This window comes from Cygnus olor, chromosome 5 (genome assembly GCF_009769625.2).
Source record: "Cygnus olor isolate bCygOlo1 chromosome 5, bCygOlo1.pri.v2, whole genome shotgun sequence".
NCBI classification, from domain to species: domain Eukaryota; kingdom Metazoa; phylum Chordata; class Aves; order Anseriformes; family Anatidae; genus Cygnus; species Cygnus olor.
In genome coordinates, this window is record NC_049173.1 from 36,330,683 (window position 1) to 36,353,905 (window position 23,223).

Below are 23,223 nucleotides of genomic sequence, written 5' to 3' on the forward strand. Positions count from 1 at the left end.
TGTTTCCCCTGATCAAAACCACAAATAATCTTAGGTACTTATATGAGGTTAAGGCTCACAAAAATGAAAGAAAGTTTTCTATCTAACTACACATCTGTTACTTTGTACATACGAAACTTGCTTGCTGCCATTCAAAAAAGATGACCTATCATACAGTATATTAATGCAGATTATCTCTGTATGGTTTAGGATAGGTAACAATTACCTAAGAAGCACTGAAAATGCACAAAACACTTCTATCAAAACCAGCTCAAATTGCAATTAAAGACAAAGTGCAAATTATTTGAGAAGAATGACGCAATTTTGACACAATTCAACGCACTAAAAAGCCTAAGTACTCCTCCAGACAAGGCTCTAAGAAAAAAAAGTTATGAAAACTCTGAAATAGTCTTCTAGATTCTAAGCAATGAGAGTAAAGAGGACAAACTCTTGCTAACTTATCTGCAGCTCCACAGTATATCTATAACCATCTCTTCTCAGCCGTCCTTGTAGGAAACATGCAAAAATGCACCTGCACACAGGCAAATTCCTCTCCCCTGCTCCATTGTGTCAAGCACAGAAATTCTTCCTGTTTAAAAGAAATTAAGCCAAATCCATTAGATTTGAGCCAAGGCCAATCCAGAATTCCACTGAAAGAATTGCTTTTCCCTGAGTAGAAACAGAAGAGCTTTAAAGTCTAAAGTCACTGTACTGAGTCAATTTTGCCACAGGATGATCCCTCCTGTCCATCAAGACCCTTCCACATACCTACGAAGGATTTTTTAACAAGTCACTCTACTTTTTAGTCCATGAATGACATAGAGCTCTCAAGAACAAAAGGTCAGAAATTGTACCAGGAAACACCTACGGCTTTGCAGTAAAAGAAATCACAAGAAATAACACAGAATATCCAGACATGGTCTAACCGTACTCTGCAGAAGCCATCTTCAAAAAGCAACAGACAGCTTCTTTCTCAACCCACTTCTGCTGTACAAGCTTCTTCACAATGTGAGCTATTGCTGTATGCCACAAAATTTATCAGCCAAAACTTTATTACCTGACAGGAAAAAAAGCTTTTCAAATTCAAATATACATCTATTTTCCCTCATCCAACTTTGTATTCCGCCACCATAGACCTGTACTGTGGGAAGCACTTCAGCGTGCCCACTAGCACTGCCCAGACTGAAGCATTCAGAACAATGACATTTCACCTTATGCTGGAAGGGAGAAAGACTGGATTTGCCTGCTGGCTTTACCCTTCATCATTTCCTTTGTTCCTTCCACTTGCACACCAGAGGTCACACATTCACTATTACAGTACCAAAATATTCCCAAAAGAAAGGTTTATGCAAGATACATGAATTCTTATCCCGCTCATCAATTCTTCCAGACAGATGCAGGCTCACAGAAATATTACATTTCACTCCTGTCAGTCAACATCTGGTCAAGTCCAAAGAAAAGTTTTTCACCTAAAATATATCAAAAAGATGGAGATTTGATTTTTGGGGATGTGTTGCAACAATGGCATGACAAAAATAATCTAAACACGTTCTCTTCTTTTGTAATAAACCTTATCAAGAACCTTTTAGTCACAGCTGTACAGATATAAGCAATTCGCCCCGTGTACCACAGAGTGAACCGTGAAACTGAATGTGCCTACATGGCAAGTTCAATTATGGATGCATCGTATGCTTCAATATTCCTTTAGGTATACAAAAGGAATCAATTTGTGCAATTTGCTTTAAACACAAACAGCCCTTTTGGCAAGATCATCCGTTAGCTGAACAATCAGTTTGAACACCTGCCTGCTGAAAACATCACCCTTTCGCATCCGCAATGGGAGCGGCACGTTCAACATGCACAGAATAACACGGCTCTGCACTACTCGGTTCTGCTAAAGCAGCAGATATCTTAAGATGGCTGTAGAAGAACTTGCTGGATCCGTATGATTATTACCAGAAATAACCAGTGGGTTGCATAAAATAGATACTGCAGTGTCAGTTTTTGCTTTGCCCTCTTGCGCGTTGGAGTTAAGGTTTACCTCTCAGTTGATGTGCTGAGCAATGCAGCCACCCTATAAAACTGCATGCCTTTGGTAGCCTTTTTCCTTAATAACAATGGGTCTCAACCCAAAGACAACCAGGTACAGGTCTGGGCTTCAACAGGAGCACATCCCCACTGCCCATTCATGCTTCTCTTCTTCCAGAGGCCATCAGCCGATGGCTCAGTTAATTCTGCTTGATTTACTGCCTTACTGTGGGCTCACATACGCAACACAGAATTAAGCTTTTACCAGCAGCCTCCATGTTATGTACTAAAAAACATAAAAAGCCAGACCAATCAGTTTCATACATGGCGTCCAGGGAAGACATTCAGTTCAGTCTGGGCTGAGACATCCCTTTTTGGGGGAGAAAAAGTAGAGCTTTTCCCATGCTCCTGCAGCCCTGTGAGTTCACATTTGCTAGATCATAGCTCTGTTTCTCCTTAGTCCCTAGCAAATTCAAAGAAATATTCGCCTTGGCTGCAGTTGCTTTACAGCAGCTTTAGTTTCCATAATTAAACCTGAACTGGGTACATACTGAAATGCAAGTACAGCCAGTGAAATCTCCAGATCCAACCTTCACAGCTAAAGCAAAAACAAGCCAACTTACTAACCCACATATTCCAGTCAAGGCACATACCAAATGTTTATGTAGTGCAGGCCACTGTCCTAGAAGAGAGCTGCAGAAAGCTCTTTCACAGTAATTCCTGCACATGTGCAAGTCTGCCTCCCAGCCCAGGGGCTGGCTTAGGATACAGATCTCAAATATTTCTGTCCGTTCTAATATTTTGCCACTAAGAATATCCAGTTTTAACAAAAAAAAAAGTTTAATAATGCACTTAGTGGTGAGGAAAGAAAAATTAATTCAAGTTTACCACACTGCAATTTTCTTCAGCTTCTTATCTGTCTTACTGGACATCCCATATGTAAGAGAGTTCATACAGAGGAAACTCCTCAAGTCTGAAACGAGAACATCTTTTTATTTCCTTTCCTCTGATTTTCATCTTCCAATCCCTCAGCCCTCAAAACACAAAGACCATTCTGAAGTCCAGCACACCAGATCTTCACCAAGAAAGAATAATGCCTCAAATAATGCAGCTTCCCATATAAAAGCTTCACATTTCACATAAATTAACAAAGACTTCCTACTCTAAAATGCTCCATTGCTTTGTCCAGAAATGCTCACAAATTACATACATAAATCAAAAAGTAAGCTGCTGCAAGTTTAGTGAGGTTTTTTTTCGTTGATCCACATCTTTGATAATATTATTTCAACAGTAAGGTTAGGAATCTGAACAAAGATGAAACCCATTTAAAAAAATCAAAAGATGCCACCATTTGCCAAACTAATATCTTAACTGATAATCTTTGTTTACAAGCAGTGTTTTTAGAAGTTTCCATAAAAAAAATATTTAATAGTTTCAAATCTCTTTAAAAGTTTGTAATCACGAATACACTGAGTGATCTTTTTTCTTCAGATGACATGAAAATGGCAAAGGAAAAACAGTGCTCATGTATGGAAATGAACTGGGAGAATAAAAGCAGACATGCACAACATTTAAAAAAACCTGAACAAAGCTTTAAGTGCAGTTTTAGCACAGACAGTCTCATGAACAGTGCACACTTACACAAGTTGCTCTAGAAGAATAAATCACAGTTTAGAAAGTCCACATCTGTAATTACAGAGTAAGCTGCAGGTGCACAGAAAATAATTTTCTTCTGTACAGGTTGTTAAGAAGAACTTCGTGATGGAAATAAAATAAACGGTCAAAGGTAGAAAACAGGAGTTAGTTGAAATTCCACATGACAACCCACTTAATTTCATGACAGAGAAAAAGAATAATTTAAATAATCAAAGAAGCGGAAAAAGGTAACATTAGCAAGATAGCAAGAGTGGCTAAATTAGACAAAATTACCCCCAGATAAAACTTTCCCCATGATGTGGAAGGCAAAACTGCTGTGACAAACGTGGGATACATGCTGGTTTGTCCTCGTGCCCTGAAACACTGCACATCATCTTAGAAATGAAGGTCCCGATGGGTCCAACCGTGGCACAAGCAATGTTGTGTGGACCCCAGCAAGTTTTTGCAAAACAAGTTAGTCTTCAGCAAAAAAGCAAACCTGGATAATTGAAAACCTTACCACAGGAGAGGTCTGAATCAGACCCTAAGCCCGGGGTCTGCATTCTGCATCAGCTTGTGTCCACACCAAGACAGCTTCCATTACTTCTAGCTCCTGCTCTGAGGCTTGCGCTCGTAGCGTGCCAAACGTCACACGCAGTGTGGCAAGAGACACGAGTAGCAAGGACAAAGCGTTTTTTCTCGCTGGCTCACATGGAATATCGAGCCACCCACGACAAACATACACTCCCTGTCTCTTCTCCACTGCCCCCACCACCACTTCACGCCCCTATTCACGATTTCTGAGAATAGCTGCTTTCATATTTCTTCCATAAGCATTCATTCTTGTACAAGTTTTATTGATTTCTAATGGCTACACATTAAAATATGGATCCTTGCATGCAGCTCAAACAAATGGTAATTTATAAATTGAAAGCTGATATTAAGATACTAAGAATAAAGTGGGCAGAAAATCACGTTTTCCACTGAAAGTCAGACAACCACAATGGTTTGTTTCATGGTTGGGTTGAAGAAACAACAATACGAACAAACATAATATGCCACATAAAGCAAAATACATCGGTAGAATAACTAAAATGATGTGCAACTACCCAGTTCAATTTAGAAGGAAAAAAATTCAAAGAGCAGTGAAACATATTGATTAAGTCTGCAGCTGTGTGAAACAAGTCTGGCTACAAATTAGAAAGTCTCCTTCAAGCTAGACAACGTAAATAATCCTTTCTGGAAACAGCGATAAGGTAAAACTGATTCAATCAAAGGTTCCTCATGCATCGAGGAATAAAAATAGAAATTTCTGAAGGCACATCTCAAACTGTAGGCAAGATTAAGTCACAGCATTAGCCTTGCAGCACTCATCACTGCCGTCTGAGCCTAAGAAGTGACATTCACCTTTATTCAGCATTCCTGAGACCTCAGCTGAACCAGCACGTCCAGTTTTCACCAGACTCGACAGCAGCAGGAAGACACCCTGATGCAATCCAGCAGACACCAGAAAGAGGACGGGGGCTGAAGCAGGCGATGAACACGGGTGGGCTGGGGCACCTGGGGCTGTTGCTCTGGAGAAGGCTCAGCTGGACCCCCTTCCTTGCTCCAGAGGTGCCTTCCAACTGAGGTCGTTCTGCGATTCTGTACCATCCACATGACTACAGTGCAAGAGACACAGATCTGCCAAATCCTTGCTTTGTGTGGAATGAGTGAGATTTCCAGAACCACCTGCATTCACATTATCATACTTGATACAAAGCAACCATCACATAAAAATAATAGTAAATTTTGCAGTAATTCTGAGTGCTTAAGCTACCATTAGAAGTGTGGTAAAGAGAGGAATACACAGCAAGGCCCACAAAACATCAGTTTCCCTGAAGTTCAGTTCAGGCTGTGGTACTGAGCTTTTCTGGAGGTGTGGTGATGCAGCAGTACGCTGTCTTCTGTGCATTCTTCCCTCTCATTGTCATAGGAAAAGATACTGCATTTCCAGAAACGAGAACAGACCTCCAGCAGACTCTGACTCACACATACGCAGGAAAACTAGTTTGTCAAAAGCAAGTTTCACATCTAAGGTGCATGTGTCAACCTTCTGCAGAGACGGGACGCTTCTGTGCCCACCTGCAGAAGGACAATGCCACCACTTCCTACACGCCAGCAAAACACCACTGATATGAATGATGTTCTCTGAAAGCTTTCAGAAAACGTAACACATTAGCTAAGCATGATATCAGACTGCTAGGCCAGAAAGTGAATTTGTCCTGCTGTTCTTTAACTACCTAACAGAGATCCACTGAATAGCTCTAGCTTACAGTCGTTATGTGGCCCACACACAGAACAGAAATCAAACAATGAAACAATTTCTTAGCAGCATCCTGGAGATTCTTTTCTCTTGGCTTCTGGCAAGCACTGTGCTCAGTGTTCGGAAGTACAACTCCAACATGTTAGATATTAGAAACATCTTGTCAACGTTAAAAAAGCTGTAAGGGTGACTGAACACTGAAACAGGTCACCCAGAGCGACTGCGGAGTTTCCATCCTCAGAGATGTTCAAAACCCAACCAGACAGCATCCCGACCCTGCTTGGAGCAGCCAGCTGTGACTGAGGATGTCCAGAGGTTCCCGAGAACCAAGAGAACAGAACTGCTGGGTAACTGCATCTGCAGGGTCAGGGGAGGTAGGTCTCCATAGGAACGTGAGGCTTTGTATACTCACATCCACCTGCAGAATCCGAGCTGTATCTTCACAGCATTTCGCTTATTTGTACGATGCCTCTAGACATTATCATAGCATAAGCATAAATGAAGGTACTGACATCCAACAATCACACCAAGGTAAGGCTCTTCAGCTTGTAGAAACTCAACAGAAGACACTCCTGTTTCATTGCACATGGAAGAAAAAAAAAACACTAGAAAAATCTCTCCCTCTTTCCAAACCTAGCCAATAAATGCCATATAGAAAAAATGAAAATCTAAACAGAATTCCCAAGAAAGCAATTGGAAAGTTTAAAAGCTGTGCCCTTAACAAACACTTGGTGAGAAGTTTGCCAGTGTTGCGACAACAGTTGAAACTCCTCACCCAGAACTTTTTGACACTGTCCTTGGAGCCTTTCTTTAGCACCCATGACACTATCATGAAGCTCAGCATCTCCTATTCTGCTGGAAACAATCCCCAGATGCTGAGAGAAAATTTTGAGTAGAGCAAAACCAGACAAAAAGACAGCATCTAGTCACAACCCTAGACAAGTACGTTTCTCCCTTTTCCAAATGATTTTAAAGAAAGGTCAAAAGACTTTTAAAGATAAGACCAATTCATGTCTTGAAAGATAAATAGCAGCTTGTGGTAGAATCAGGTCAATTACTGAGAATTTTGAATATGTAAATGGCTTCAGAAGGAGATTCAATTTTTAAACCATGTCTAATAAGACAGATCCAAATAGAACATTTATGATCCCATTAAAATCTTTTCCTCTAATGGCCCCATTACTTTTAAGCATTCTCCAGATAAAAAAAAACCAGAAGCCTTTTTATCTATATCAAGAAGCTTGAAGAGAATTCAAGAATCTTTTTCACTAGGCTAGGGCTGAGGTTTTTATATTTTTACAAAATTAGTAATAGACTTTGGTTTTGGCATAACATTAAGCATGAATGATGTCCAAAATTAAGATAAGGTAACGAACACTAGTGTTTATCATATCTAAAAGCATCCTTCTGTAACTTTAGACAACTGTGGCTGTACAATGCGTACATCCTTTTCTTTATCATTCAAATGCTGAAAAAAGACAAATTGTATTTTAAATTATTTACAAGTTGCAAGCAAAACAGAAAAGTAAACTTTTTCAAACATCTGTAAATTTGTCACAGAAGACATTAAAATGACGGTTTCACAGCTAATAGCAAGTCTCTGCATTACCACATCACAGACCAAGGTAAGTTAAATTCAAATGAGACTTAGGCACATGATCAAATTCAAGTGTGCCAGAACATGATACAAGTTGCCATCAGTGGCAGGAAAGTGCCTAATACTTAAACAAGTACAAAATTGTAGTGGTCTGAATAAATAATTCCTACTGCAAACAAGACATGATAGTACCTGGTATACATATATTTTATTTCTTTATTTATTTAAAACAGAATAATTTACAAGATCATTTACAAGATCAATACTTTCCATGATGTGACCACTGTACTTTTGACCCAGTACTGGGAATCCTAAAGCCCTGCTTGGAGCATCATTGAACCAGTGTTCTCATTTTGTAACCTTCATATAAGTTTGGATATGTTATGATGTTCTGCTCCCACCACTAACGCAGCTTGCTCTTCAATCTTTCTCCCCTCTTCTACCCAGAAGAAAGCACTGTGTGTTAGAGCAGGCCTGCAGCCCAGCACTGCAGTGCTGCGTGATGCAGAGCAGCCAACACAGCTTCAGACTTTATGACAGACTACTGCCACCCGAACCGCAAAGCTGCATTACCGTGGCAGCCACAACCCAAGTTACTCACCTGGAGGATTCACAAAGCCTTACAGCCCAGTACCAGGCCTTGCAAATAGTCACTATGGTGAGAGCAGTACCCTCCTCAACTCTTCAACAGAAAAGGGATCATAGATCCCCATTCGGAGAGGTCACGGGACAGGAGGCAACAGCTTACGGAGCGCAGGCTGCATATCCTATGGCAGCTGCTGAGGCTGAGAGGATGCAGTGGAGAGATGGAATGGGAGGAAGAGGAGGCTGCCCCAGTTACCGCTGCACGTGGTGCCTCTGCTGCAAGGGACCAAGGTCAGCACGCAGCTTATTCAAGACTTTCCCCTCTCAGATGGATACGAACACTTCGTTTTGCCTCTCTAAAAAGAGGCAGATCTCATCTCACTAGCCTACCTTGTAATCGATCCAAAGTTTAAATCATTACAATACTGCTTTACCTTAACTGCCTTGTTGTCCAACATTTAAAAACATGACGTGCAGAAGATCAAACCTCTTCTCAACGTCAGGATGTCCTCTTCTGACGGTGTCCCCTACTGCCTCTCCAGTGAGACTCAGAAAAACTAGCTCCTGCACCCCTTGACTAACCAACCACATCTGCTTGGCTTTTCAGGCAGAATAGCAAGAAAATGTGCCAGAAAAAAGCTGAAGTTTTAACCAGTCAGACAAGCAAAGGCAAGAACATCTTTCACCCTCGTCACATCACCTCCTTCACCCAAGCCCTATGCCACCACACTTGGTAGCAAGCACAGGAGCCCACCGGCACGTCTCCAACAGACCCCACACGACCAGCCTGAAATGCACACACATCTTGCTGCTCTGGCACTGGGACGAGACTTTCCGTGGGAAAAGCTAGAGTGAGAAAGCTACTGGAAACCAGCATCCCACCTTTCCACAGTAATATTGTTAGACCTCAGGACGGAAGACATCTCCCCGGTACAGAGGGATCTCTTCCGCCAAGAAAACCCACTGTTTTGTCGTGTGAACAATTTATGGAGGGAGGGAAAAAAGCAAGCTGACAGGACACTTAAGAGCAGAAACTATTAAGCAACCTAAATACCGATACTGCTACACGCTCCTGTTGCATTTGGTCTTGCGCATTTTTTTTTTCCATGAAGGAAGTCTATACAGAACAAGTAGCTGCATGAACCCAGAGCCCAGTACCTTCAAAGCTCTCCTCATGCTTGACCAGAGCTGGTATGTCAGAACTCACACGCTCCAGCTGAAGCCTCTGCCATGCAGTTGTGCAGATCCCACAGCTCTGGTGACTGTCAGCATCGCTGTGCCCCCTGCACCTTTGCCACCACTGAGACTCCATTTCCCCCTCAACAGCCTGTTTTTACAAGGGTTGCTGTACTCCAGATGTACATAAATCTCAGAGAAATATGAGGGAAGGGGCTAGAACAACAGCCCCTGAATTCAAAAAAATAGAGGAGGATGGGGAGAAAGAAGAAGAGTTAGAGCAAAGATGCAGGCACAGAGAGCGTGATCACACAAGCTGGTTTCCATAGGAAAACAGAAACTTTGAGGGCAAACTCTCCTCAAACCCATCACCAGATATCTGGGATACAACTACAGTGCTGCCCCAGCAGCGGCTGCCATGCAACGCAGGCATATGCAAGCTAGCTCTAAGCTAAAGAACATCATCTACATGTTCCCTGGAACCAGATTAAACTAAAACAGGAAAAAAAGCAGGAGTAACAACATGAGGCACCTTCGCTGGTGGCAGCAGGGCACAGCATCAGCAGAGAGATCCTATAAGTGGCACACTTGGGCACAGCCAGGCAGCACTTCCCCTGCAACTCCTGAACACAATCCTTCCCAAACACAACTTCAGACCCCACACTGGATATTAATCCAGATTTAAAGGAACACTTTAAAATACATTTCTAACAGCCTTAGGTTTGACACTTGCTACACATTTTATTTTAGTCACTTGCTTTATTCTTTTTGCAATTTTACAGACGATCTCTCTCATTTTATTACTACAGATCACGATGTATAAGAGTTTGCTGAGGCAGGGATATCTAGCACGGAACTAAAAATCAAACTTATTCATGTATTACTTTATTTTGCAGCATGCCAGCTATTATGCTGACCTTTGAGCTAATGCCACTGGACAAGCACCAGAACCACTAGAGCCACATCAGCACAGCGCTGTCCCTGAGCTCAGTAGGTGCTGCTGAGCGGAGAGGCGGGTTAGCTGGTACACAGCGCTGCGCTACTGCTGCTACATGCCATCCACACGTGAGCTACCAAGTCAGCACAGCACTGCACTGTGCCATGCCAATGCACTGAGCTAAAGCTGTAATAGCACCTAAAACAAGGCCAGGGCACAGGCTGGAGCACTAAGCCCTGCTAGGGCACTGCCAGCACAGCCCCAGCATGGTTTTGTTCAGCCACTCCCTTAGCTCTGGCTGGGCATGGTAGAGGAGATCTGGGGGCTGGGGACTGCTCCCAAGGGACAGCAAGGGCAGTGAGCTGCAGGCAAAGGGGACGCAGCCACCAGGGCTGGCTCTAGAACTCCAGCACATCTCCACAGCTGGTTATGAATAAATCCCTCCACAGCGAGATGAAATCTAAAGCTCAAGACAATTTATGTTCTGAACGCTATTACATATTTTTCACGCGCGGTGTTAAAACGACTTGCTCAAGGGCATCTGCACTTCCTTATTTCACAAAGTCACTGAGGTAAACTAATGAATGAATACGAAGCACTGATATTACAGTAATGTCACATCAAACTACAATCTCATTAGTTCCCATAAATGAGTGACGCTGAGCGCACTCAACACAGAGCAGCCTAATTATCATGCAACTGCACCACACCGCACCAGCTGGGGCTGGGAGGAGAAAAAGAAATCGAGTTCCACCTCAAAAGTAATCAGTTTCTGCCACTGGCAGAAACAATTTACATAACCCCACCCCACCCTGCACACCTTTCCCAGGAGCCTTTCAGATGCAAAAAGGATCAGACCACATTAACTCCAGTGGGAGCAACAGCCTGCTCCTCATTTTTTCCCTCTTCCTGTACAGTCTTGAGACTGGGACAACTGTTTTCTGCTCACAAGACAAGAAAAAACCTGGGGGAGAGCACACTTAAGCTGTAGGCTGCTATGAAAGTAGTCTCTCCTCACACCTGGTGTCTCGGAGAAGAGGGACTGCAACCTCATGGGCCCCACCGTAAGCCCTCCTCACTTGCTCTGCTTCCAGGGAAGAGTCAAGCAGCTTTTCAGCACAGCTATTCAACAAGATAATGACGACAGCTCAACTTCACAAGAAGTTTTATTAATATTACATACACTCATCTTAATGACATTCAGCACTAATTACCATGGTTATAAACCGAACAGCAGTAGCACTCCAGCAGTATCCTACGCCTTTGGTTCTGAGCTTTGAGCACAGGGACAGCAAAACACACTGCCTGCGTCCATGGGTGCCAGTTCTCAAATGACTAACCTACCTGGAGCTTCCGTGCATTTCAAGAGCTTTTGGCATCTCGGCTAACTATTAGGAGGAAAACACAGAATGGTTATGGCAAAGTAGATGGATACTGCTATTACTCTTTGAAAATTAGAAACGCTCGCGGTGCAAATAGAACAGTCATCCAGCACTAGCACAAGATTCAGAAAGAAAAAACCCACCACCTTTAGAAAGCTCGTTCTTCTACCTGGCAAAATTGCTTTGAATTTCAGCCACTGAAAGGTTTTTGTACCTCCTTTATCAGCAACAAGAAAATAGCGTAATGCAGAAACCAACCACTATTTAAGGGTATTTTGCATTATACTGTGCACACAATTACTTCATTTTCAGAAGTACTATTAAAAGCCAACATTAAACGACTTTAGCTGCAAGCACATAACACCCACATACTACAGCAGAGCCAAAAGCTTTTATTGCCACCTGTAAAACATTACTGAAATACTGCAGCACTGTTCCACAAGTCCTTGTCTTTCTCCATGTAAAAAACTGAACACGAAAGACCACACAACCAGGTACACTGCCTATGCTATCCTAGCATTCTTATCGGATAGTAACAGTAAAGATTGAATTCATAGCTAACATAGCTAAGTTTTAAGTAAGAATTAATTAAAACTCTTAAGCTGTGCTCGGGTCAATATGCTCGCATGTTTATTAACAGTTTCCACAGGAAACCTCACCTTGCTGCTGCAAGCAAATAGCTGCACTACAAAGACAGTGCTCTAGCCACGTTTTCCAATGATGCTGTAAAGGAAGCTAGTCATTCTGGAGGAAAGCATGATTCAAATTTAACAAACTCGACAATTTTAAGCAGTTAGCTTCCTCTATACTGAGCTATGCAGATTCCTCTCCCCCCTCCTTTCAAACAGATGTTCAATTCTTACCTCATTTTAAGCTAGAATCAGACACCTTTGAGCCCTTCTTCTTCTAAATTCTAACACCCAGGAAAAAGAAGAGAGACGGAAAAACGTAAGATATGTTTCACTGTTCACACAGCTTCAGCTACAGTATTTAAACACAATTACAAAATTTTCCTTTTTCGGTATTGTTATCTACCAAAAAGTAGATATCAACCATGCTTATTCTGGATGCTTTGATGCCACCTTAAAGGAAGCTCATCATTCTGCCAAAAGTCTTTTCGTTCTCCACATCAGAACAACCGACAACCCTAAGCCAAACAACATTACAACATTTACAGTTCCTCCAACTCTGAAACCAGCTTCTTACATATAAATAGTCACTGGTCTAACAAGTATCCTCCACCTTAGCTACCTTAACATTCACATCACTACCCTACGACCTGTTCCAAACAAGCAAACGATCAAAATGTGATTTACCTTAAATCTGTTAGCTCTCCATTCTGTCAACTATTTATTCAAGTTTTACCCTTGTTAATTCTTATTACCTCTTCCTATTAAGAGAAAATGAAAGACGAAATAAGGATTTTTATCTACAAATTCATTCTTCATCCTCTCCATAATCTCTCTCCTTATACCCATTTGTGAGGCCAGTCTTTTTTTAGCCCAAAGTCACTTAATCCCTTGACCCCAAGACCCTGAAGAAACTTGTCACCTAAAGTAAGACTACATCATAGCTAGGAATACTTGGCAACTACTATATATAGCTCCTTTTTTATATATATAAAAATATATATAAAGCACAAGTTTTCAAGGAAAATAAGGAAGAGCAAAAGTCTCCCTCACCCAACACTTCAGGTATTTCCTATCTCTGCACGTTTTGTACTTTTACAGGAGGCAGCATTTACCTTGCTTATGATTTATTTTTTTCATGTGGCTGGTTTTGCACAACAGGTAAGTAATTGTTCACAATAAGACTGACGCATTTCCCCCCTGATTTTCAGAAGAGATGCATTATCTCTAGTTAAAGAGCACGTTCACAACACTTGCAATCTTGCCTTTGGCAGGCGTAAAGTTGTTGGCAGTCTGAGGTAAGTCATTACTCTTAAAATCCAAGAACAAAAGATACTTCAACTATGCAAGAATGGAAAGCCTCAGTTCAGCTGCTGAGGTATGTATGTAAGCTCTGACTTACAAACTAAAAAACTAAGATTTAATGAAGCCAGCAATCAGCAGATAATGACTAACTTCTGTTAAAATAACAGTGATGAGCACCCTCTGCAGCATTTAATTACTACTTATTACCATACCTTTGTCTCACTCAAGATGTTCTTCAAATTACTAACAAATTTGAAAGTCTTTACTACATCAACACTACATATACAAGTGATTAAATCTGAAACATACAGCACACTGTTGCACGTTCACACTCAATTTTAATGCTGTTGTTTGGAGTCAGAATAACCTATTCTCTGGTTTCTGAATGTATTTAGCATATCAATTAACCTTGTGGTTTTTTTCCTGGGTGAAAGTAGAAGTAAACTACAGTAATAGTTTATTTGAAACAAAAAAGTCCTGACATTTTTAACGTATTTATATATATACACACTGTATATAGCTCTACAGATCTCCTGGCTTTGCCTAGATAGGGCAGCAACTGTATAGCAAGGCAAGAATTAACTTATAGCTCCCAAATTATTCCATGGAGCTTCTCACATAGTTATAATTGCAGAGTGAAAGTGTCTGTCTTGGGAAGTTCTCCAGAAGATCAACAGCCATTCATTTCCCTGTACACACGTGCTCTAAAAACCCACAGAACTCAAAATCCCAGAAAGGCCCTTCCAATTCAGCAAGAATGGCATGTTTTGAGATTATACTGCCATTTGCCGTTTGTTTGTATTTACCAAAGGCATCCTAACGAGGATTCCCCTCACAATCTTTCTGTCTGGCAATGCAACAAACAGTACAAAATTCAGGACATGATGGGAATTTCCAGAGTTAAGTCAAGTACAAGGCAGCGACTACCCTATAGGATGCTGCAGCAGTCAACTGGGGGGGTGAATGTTAAAACAGCCCGGCTTCCTGTCCACACAGCCTTCCTCAACAACTGCAAAGGAAGGGAAAGAGTGAAGAAAAACACATCCAAGGGAAGCCCAACTAAGTAAATAGCTTTTACATAAGTATCGCCTTTCTGTTCTCACTTCTAAATATTTGCGTTAGCAAAAGTTGAGGGAAAGCATCAGGTTTCCCTCTTTATTCAGGCTGCTGTCAGATCAATACAGTGGAGTCTATTGAACTGCTTTATTATGATTCATGCAACAAGCTGTTAAATACATTTGCAAAGTAAAAGATCATTGCCAGTGTCACATCATTCATAAAGATAAGATTATTTTTAAAGACACAGGAATGTTCAAGAATAACTTCCTTCTGCAGAGCCACACATTCCTTCAGCATGGACCGAAGGCACAAAATACAAACTCACCCTTTCCAATTTGCAAAGGATCGACAGATTGGTGGAAATCTCAACTGCATCCAGCAGACACAGGGAAGGCCCTCCAAGGCTCACCTGGTGGGGTCTAGCATTGTCTTCTATTTGGCACATGCAACAGTATTCCCCCCACCCAAAACAGCGTCAAACATTTTAGTTCTTAAAAATAATAATATTGGTAATTCAGAAAGCAAAAATAAAAGTGCTGACTCCAAAGACAAAAAGATTTTTAAAGGAGTTCAGAGATAAGAACTGCAACAGCTTTTGAGTGACAGCAATGTGTTTAAGCCAGCAGTTTTTCATCTTCCATTCTTTTTCTGTACCACCACCCCACAAAGTGTAGACAACGCCATGTTACACTTGAATAATGTGATCAAAAAGTCAGATTTTTGCCAGAAAAATTCATCTGCAAGAGTAAGTTTGTGTTACAGTTCTGCCAGAAGACAAACGCTGAAGATGCGTACGTTTCCTCTTACGCTGCCTTCTTGCAGGGAAATAAATAAATAAGCTCCCTTTCTCAAGTGCTCACTGATAAAGGAAGTCAGGTTTCCTGCCGTGGGTTTGCAACCTGATAGCCAACACCGGTAAGTGTGATCAACCCACACCAATGCAGTGCTGTGGCCCGAGCAGGAGATATGAAATGTGCTGGATACCACAGTAAAACCGCTTCACATTAGTCAAAAAAAATTGCTGCGAGGATTTTGTCAAGTTTTCAGAACAGTTTAAACTGCATCTACATGAGCACCTCTAAGAGCTGCTGGAGGCCTTGGCCACCACCACTTGGTAGCACAGAACCACAGCAGGGCCCAAGGTGGGGGCCTAGCTCATGTCCCAGCTCGTGCCTTGACGGGGCTGATCCCACACCACATGAGTCGCTCACAGATGTGTCCTGGCAAGTTTTTGAGTCTCCAAGGATGGAGATTCACCGAAGTCTCTCTAGGACAGTTTGGTCAACGCCTAACTATCCCCTGAATTTCTCTTTTCTATTTTTTTTAAATGGTTGTTTTGGTGTGCATAAACTAGGTTTCTTCTAGAAGATGCCAAACTAGCAATCCCACCCCACCACCCTAAAGTTCACCAAAGTTTTGGCCTAACCCTCAGCAGTTGTAAGCAACAAACCAACTGCATCTGTGGCAGAGACATTCAGTTTAGGGGACCAGCCAAGTTGTGCCTTAAGCATAATTACTGAAGTACTAACACCACAGATCTGGAGTACTCAACAACACCTTCCTCCTGAAAGCCACTTCTACCATGCCAAATTATTTGCTACTTTAAAGAAGACTGAGCAATAAAGATGCCACTTTTGAAATCAGCAGACAGAAAAAAGCACTCCTTGAACGAGAAAGAAAGGGGGAAAAAAGTTTTAAAGCTGAAAACTATAATCTCTTGTAAAACACCATTCACCAGGGATGTGCATGGAATACTTTGCGTGACTGTATGAGGTACAATGATGATTTTGAGCACAAAGTAAGACGAGTATATTTAGCATATTTGGCTATAATAAAGCCAAAAAAGGCAATATGAAAATGTAATTTCCATTATTTCAGAAAGTCTCAAGAGTAACATAAAAATGTTCTGGAGACTATGGAACTTTTGGTTAAATCAGCAAATGCAGACGTTTGAAAATATGTTAACTCCTTACAGAGAACTGCTTGCACTGCCACCAAGAACACCTGAGATAACTATCAGAGCCACCGGCATGCACAAAGTTCTGCTACCACAGCAGTCTCACAGATATTATCTGCCACTACTTTCAAAAGTTCTGCCTTAATGCTATTCCACATCTCTTCAGCATACAGTAAACCTGTCGTTCAGGCTCAAAGCTCCCAGGAAAACTGTGATGCTCTGAGAGAGGAGAGCAAGCGCCACAGCTGGTGAAATGACACCAGCCAAGCACCTTACAGGTAACCGATGTCTATCAAGCAAGTGACAGGGCAGGTTTTCTCTCAATTGCGCCCAACTTCTGACCCACGCTGTACAGCAGCCTGGAATAAGATTGTTTTCTGTTGATTTTGGCTAGTTGAAGATTTTAATCCACTGGGAACACCATCAATTAAGGACAGATGAAATGATTTCACTAAGACAAAGGCATAAGTTCAACATCAGCACATTTGTCTCACAGCAGCGGTAAAAGACAGCTGAAAATTAGTATTTCGAGTTCAGGAGTTGTTACCTCAAAAGATAAACAAACAACAACAAAACTGAAATAAACACCACCAAGAGGTTTCTCAGCAGTGAAGGTAAACCATAAGGAATCCCCAACAATCTAACTTTAAACATCCTATATGCCTGCAGTTTATGTAAATTTTGACAAACTTGTGAACTAAAAATTGGTCTTCAAAGACACTTGACAAATTTTTAATAACGTCCACCTGAAGAAAGTATTCCTGCCTTTCCGCAGGATCCAAGGCCAAAGGCAAGGGAGCGTTAACATCATAAAAAGACTCAAACCACCTCTCAGGCCTAAGCATCAACCACGGTTCTCAGTAACTCTTCCTTCTGTATTATATTTTCACAAAACCCACATTCAGTGAAGTTGTTCTATGCAGCCACATGTTTTTCAGAAACCTGACATCTCTCTCCAACATAGACATCCACGTGCTGCACAAGGAACGAGCTGCTATAATTAAGTCGTGTAGAGAGATGAAGCCGTGACTGGTTTTGATCCCACTAATCAAACATGGGCTTGCAAGAGAGGATCCACGTATGGATTCAGAGGTCTGAAAACACTCAGTGATCACACAATTCTGCAGCTATCAAGCTCAGGAAAAGTGTTATGTTGCCACGCTCAAATGAAGTGCTCTTTAAAGCATGCTTCCATAAAGAAAACAAAGACTTGTAAACGCTTAGTCTCACTTCGTACTTCACATAAAAGGCATGCGGTAGAATCTAAATCAAGCAACCCACCCAGAAAACTGGTGCCACGGGATTTAAAATAAATAGACCGCAGCACTGCCATAATTTAAGTTTACATCTAGGAAGATGGACTTCTAAAGCCACCTTATCCGTGGTTTCATGTTCAAAACCAGTAAAATAATCAAGCAGTTTCAGTGCCTCTGCAACTCCTAGAGGGTTTTCCGGAGTTCGGAGTGCAGAACTACCACCAGAGCGAACACAAACTGCTGCAGATCATGTTCACCTCGCACTGCCAGTTGCTCGAGGATCAAGAATCAGAGCTAGTCAAAAACCACAAGATTACTGTCACTCGTCTCCCCAGTGGCCATACTCTGTAGCTTTACAACCGTGCCCTCAGTTAACCATTGCTGGTAAGGCTCCAATCCCAGACAATGCCGATTGTTTTCCGTTAGATAATCTCTCAACTCTCACACAGCCACAAAATCCCACTTTAAAAACCATCCAGCCTGATGGCCCTCATTCAAACATTAAACTGAACTCAGTGAAATATAAAGCTCAGACTATTTAGAAGTTGCTATTTAGAGGAATGCACTTCAAATCATGCCACTGAAGTCGCATCTCCCTGGCAACAGAAAACACAGAATATAACAATTTTTGCCCTAACTCACAGAAAGATACTTAACACATGATTAATTTGATGTGCTAGAACGCTAAAAGGCCTGACCTAGCCCATTTTAGAATACCCTTGCACACACTGATAAATAAGTGACCGCACTTACTAGTGCTGCATTTCTGTTGTAACTTATTAACAAGAAGTTAAACCAATAGGTTACAGAATTCTCTCAAAAAAAAAAAAAAGTGAAAAGATTTTCTAGAGATGATGTAAACTAATCCCACCTCAATACCGACGAGTGCAGCAGAAAGCAACCTCACTTCTACTGAGGCACTGGAACAGCGGAAGCTCAGCCCACACCAGAACAAACCTTACCATCTCTCTTGGACTGGGAGACAAGACAATCCTACAACAGTGAGTGAAACAAAAATCTGAGAGATGAATAACAAACTAAAAGCAGAGATACAAAAGGATATGAAGAGACAGTGAAATCATGCCTTACTGACTTCTTAATATCTAAATAAAAGAGCTGCTGAGGAATAAAAGCAATCTAAATGAAGCTAAGAAAGCCGAGGAAACAACAGATCCAACCGGTATGCCAATGAGCCAACACACAGGGTCAATGTGAGTAAGTTTAAAAAACTCTGAAAACATCAACATTAGGGAAACCAACATGTGTGACTGAAACTTGGATGAGGGCAGCTCTGCTGGTTTACCCCATGGGGTATCCAGGATTTCCACCCGGCAGCAGTAAGAACTGCATAGCTTGCAGCTACCCCTTGCTGAAGGGATTAAACTACTGCTCTGGAGAAAAGTCTTCCTTTTTCTTCTCTACAATAGACGTGCCACAGGACAAAATAGAGGAATAGAAAAGAAACTCAAATTGGTTTCAGCCCTTTCTCTTACTAGCCTACCTCTCATTCTCCCAACGTATTTCCAAACCTGTTTTCCTTAACAGAAGGAATGTGATCTTACTAAAAAAGAAAATAACTAATAGGAGTATTTTATGTTCTTAACATTGGTTAATTTCAGTTTTGTCCTCCTTTCTTAGGAAAATAACATGTTCATGGCAGAACTGAAGTTCTGAAATAAACAGAAAAAGTAAGGGATACATTCGAGATACATTTACAAAACTGAGAGGGCAATAAGAGCTAGGTAAGAATGATAAGCTCTAAAGGCAGCAGCAGAACGCTCTAAGCATGATAAAACAAATCTCCTTGAAAACCTGAAGGGGGGGAGGAAACACAAGAGAAGCCACATTTGGACATGGTTTTTAAAACAACAGCTATCCAGAAGTTAATCCCAAACCTTAAAATAATGTTTCCGAGAAAAAAAAAAAAACACTCTTCAAACATAGAAACAAGTATGCATGAGCGAAGTGGCAGTCATACACTTGATTACAGAAAAAGCAGATCGTGGATTACACGTTCCCGTGCTGAATTTTTATTCCTCATTGCAGCTCCACCCTTGCCTAGCTGCGTGCCAGTGCCTACCACTACACCTGCCGGCCTTTTCAGTCAGCCCACGTTTTGCAGTCCGACAACACAATTGGAGCTGACGTCCCATTTTGCTTCTGCCTTCATGATCTAAGAGGCTCTCTGAACCACAACTGAGAGCTAAGTATGCCTATCCCAAGCAGTAATTCTAAAACTAAGCATTATATTAGCATCACTAACACCTTCATAATACACTGTTGAGCAACTAAGCGCACAGCTTTTAATCAACTGTCCATAAATAAACCCTGTTAAAACTGGGGGGAATCTTCTGTTCCCAGTTAGAAATAAATAAAAATCAATTAAAAGGAGAGATCATATTTACATAAGACATTCAATGATGAAACTTCAACTTCACCTGAACTGAGCACACATGTTTTCATAAGCAAGAAAAAAAAAAATCTCAAGTTCCCACACTGTTTCTGAATTAATAACTGCTATGACGTCTGATGGCCTAAGGCACGAAAGCCGTGACAGTGAAACAACCCATAAATCTCTCCCTGCCATTACAATTGTCACCAACTTCTACCTCAGTCCTTTCACCTTTCTCTCCCACCTCTCCAGCGGAAGGGGAACAGAGGCTAGTTTAGGGATTCCTTCCAAATAAATAACGACCAGAGTCCACATCAGAGAAAATACAGATGCATATCATCCAAAATAGAGATGCATATCATCCAGCTAGTACTTACAGTGACAACGCGGACAACAAAACCTGTTGTTTAAACAGAAAAAAGGCTGTTTTCCCTTCCACAAAACCAGCTTACACCTTAAATTTCAGGAAAGTGATGCTTAATTCCTATAGTTACTGACAAAAAGAGAGCCTCGATCAGAACTCCATCAGGCAAGGTTTGCTCCCTAAAGCACATGCCAGCCTCGGTTCATCCGCGGGGATCCGGAACCGAACGCAATGTGACACCCCGACCCCGCAAACAAATTGGCATTGTGCTACCAACTCTGGTTCCCCGCTCAGCGATGCGCTCCTCGGCGTGCACCCGAGGCTTCGTTAAAACCGCACCGCTAAGATATTACACGCCGACGACGTCTTTAGGAGCAAATTTGTAGGAAACATCGACTCCCCCCAAAATACCTCTGCGTTTCTCCTTGGGTGCAAGCATGCCTCCTCCCTCCGAGGCACGCTGCTGCTGTAGCCAAGGTTACACAAGGAGATCCTCATTGAAGTTGAGCGGTTCCCATTTTACAGCGCTGCCTCGCCAGGCGCGGCCGGGCGCGCTCCCCACGCAGCCAGCCCCGCACCTACCGGTGCCGGTACCGGTACCGCAGGTGTGCGGCCGCACCCCCGCACGCCAGCACCGGCACTCGGCGAGCCATAAAACGTGGGGGAGAGCGCACAAACTCGGCAGGGGACGGCTGCCCACTTCTCCTCTGCCTCTCCTGCAGCAGTTCTGCCGGGGGGACCCCGCGTTGGACTCTTGGAGCTCCCCCGAGCCCCCCAAATCCCCCAGCCCCCCCCCCCCCCCCGAAGCACCTCCAGCCCCCGTGGCCGCGCACCCAGCACGCCCCCGCCGCATTACCTAACTGCCAGCGGGACCTGGCGGCTCGGCACCGGCTCCAAGCGACGCCGAGGCGGCTGCACCCCCCCTCGCCGGCTATTAAAAAAATAATAATAATTTAAAAAAAAAAAAGTGAAAAAAAAATTTAAAGTACAACTCCCCGCGCCGAGGCAAGTTACTGGCCAAGTCCTGCGCGCAGCCAGGGAGCGCGGCGGCGGGGGGGGTCCCGCGGCTCCCCCCTTCTGCCCTCCTTTCCCCTCCCCTCCCCTCCCGTCCCGCTGCTCACCCCCGAAGTTGCCGCGGCCGGGCTCGGGTCGGCTCGGCTCGGCTCGGCTCCGCGCGGCGCTCCCCGCCCGCGCCCGGGATGAGCTCAGCCCGCCGCACGCCGCCCGCCGCCCCGCTCCGCCCGCCCGCCGCAGCTCTCGCGAGAGGCGGAGAGGGAGAGAGGAGGGAGAGGAGAGGAGAGGAGAGGGGCTGCCCCGCCGCCCGCCCCTGCGCGCTCCGGAGAGGCGGGGCGGGGGCGAGGGGCCCCCGGGCGTTGCTGCGGCAACGGCCCAAGCGCCGGGCCTGTGTGGTGGGGGTGACTCCCCCTCCCCGGGTCCTCCTTTCCTTAGGTGAAAACCTAAATACGTACAAAACTTAAAACACCGTGCCCGCTTATTGCCCCCCCCACACGCTGCTTATAGTGACCTGTATGCGTATGAGGTTCCTTAACTCCTGGTGACCAGGCTCCTCAGGGTGTGACACGCTGGTGCAGCACCTCTCGGAACTTTCTGCGTTTAAATTGTGGTTCCAGTTTGTGTCGTTACATCAAATTCCAGCCTCCTGGAAACGTGTGGGAAGGAGGGTTACTGATGCAAAGGAAGAACCTCCCAGCGCGATGCAGATAGCATTACATCAAGCTCTTTTACTGACTAATTAAACTGAATTCCCTCTCTAGATATCCAACAAATTAGTGACATGAAAAAAAATGAGCATACATCTCCATCACCCCCTTTTTTCCTACATCACCCCTTTTTCTCCTGCCGCAGTGGCCAAAATTTTAAACAAAATCAGCTGGGGCGTAACGCTTTCTGGATACTCCGCTGGTTGTCATTACCGTCCTTGGCTGGACAGAACATTGACAATCACAGCTAAACTAATGTAACCGAAGCTTTCCCTGAGCTGTCTCTGAAATTAGGACGCTCCAGAAAACATCTCAGATTGGGGCTGGCTGCCTTCCAGCAGCATGCAACACGGCGATAGCGATAGCGAGCACGCTGTGGCAAGCAGCTGCTCCACCGCCGAGCTAGAGCTTCACCCACGGTCACTTTCCAGGAACGTTTGGACAGTCACGACCAACAGGATTTATGCACGGATCCAAAGGATTTCAGAGCTTTCGGAAGATGTTTCTAATGGCTCTTCAGTACTGATGTCTAAATACCACAGGGTATCTAAAAGTATCTGGCTGGATTTCCAAAGAGCAATTGCTATCCTACAGGTTCTTCAGTTTGAGGCTGTGACTCCAGCAGGTGTTATGGGGGTCACAAAAATACTCCCTATCTCATCTTGCACAGTAGAAGGAATGTTCTAGAGGGATGAGGAGATGATCCCAGTGCAGCTCTGGCATGGAAGAATAGGAGAGTTAGCTGTCTAGAATCATGGATAGGAACATTTTAGGTATTTAACCGTATTTATCATGTACCACCCAGCTGAAAAGCTAAGTGTATTTTACAGAAATGAAATAGTTTCTTAAAGGCAGTTCTTACAAATGGAACTCCAAACAGGATTTCAGTCTTCAGGTATATAAATACAACAGAGCT

The 23,223-nt window shown here is 43.1% G+C and overlaps 1 protein-coding gene across 37 annotated transcripts in view; it reads right to left on the reverse strand.

Moving 5' to 3' along the window:
- The window catches only part of SIPA1L1 (signal induced proliferation associated 1 like 1), a 215,244-nt gene that overhangs the window by 186,747 nt on the left and 5,274 nt on the right, over positions 1-23,223 (reverse strand). For 18 of the 37 annotated variants that reach the window (XM_040559402.1, XM_040559396.1, XM_040559400.1 and 15 more), the window contains exons 1-2: positions 21,708-21,821; positions 21,443-21,517 (exon numbers count right to left, since the gene is read on the reverse strand). The gene's annotated coding sequence lies outside the window, so the exon portion shown is untranslated. Of the gene's footprint in view, positions 1-21,442; positions 21,518-21,707; positions 21,822-22,111; positions 22,352-23,223 lie in introns of those variants that run through there. The other 19 variants (XM_040559404.1, XM_040559439.1, XM_040559401.1 and 16 more) reach the window with 5 other exon arrangements.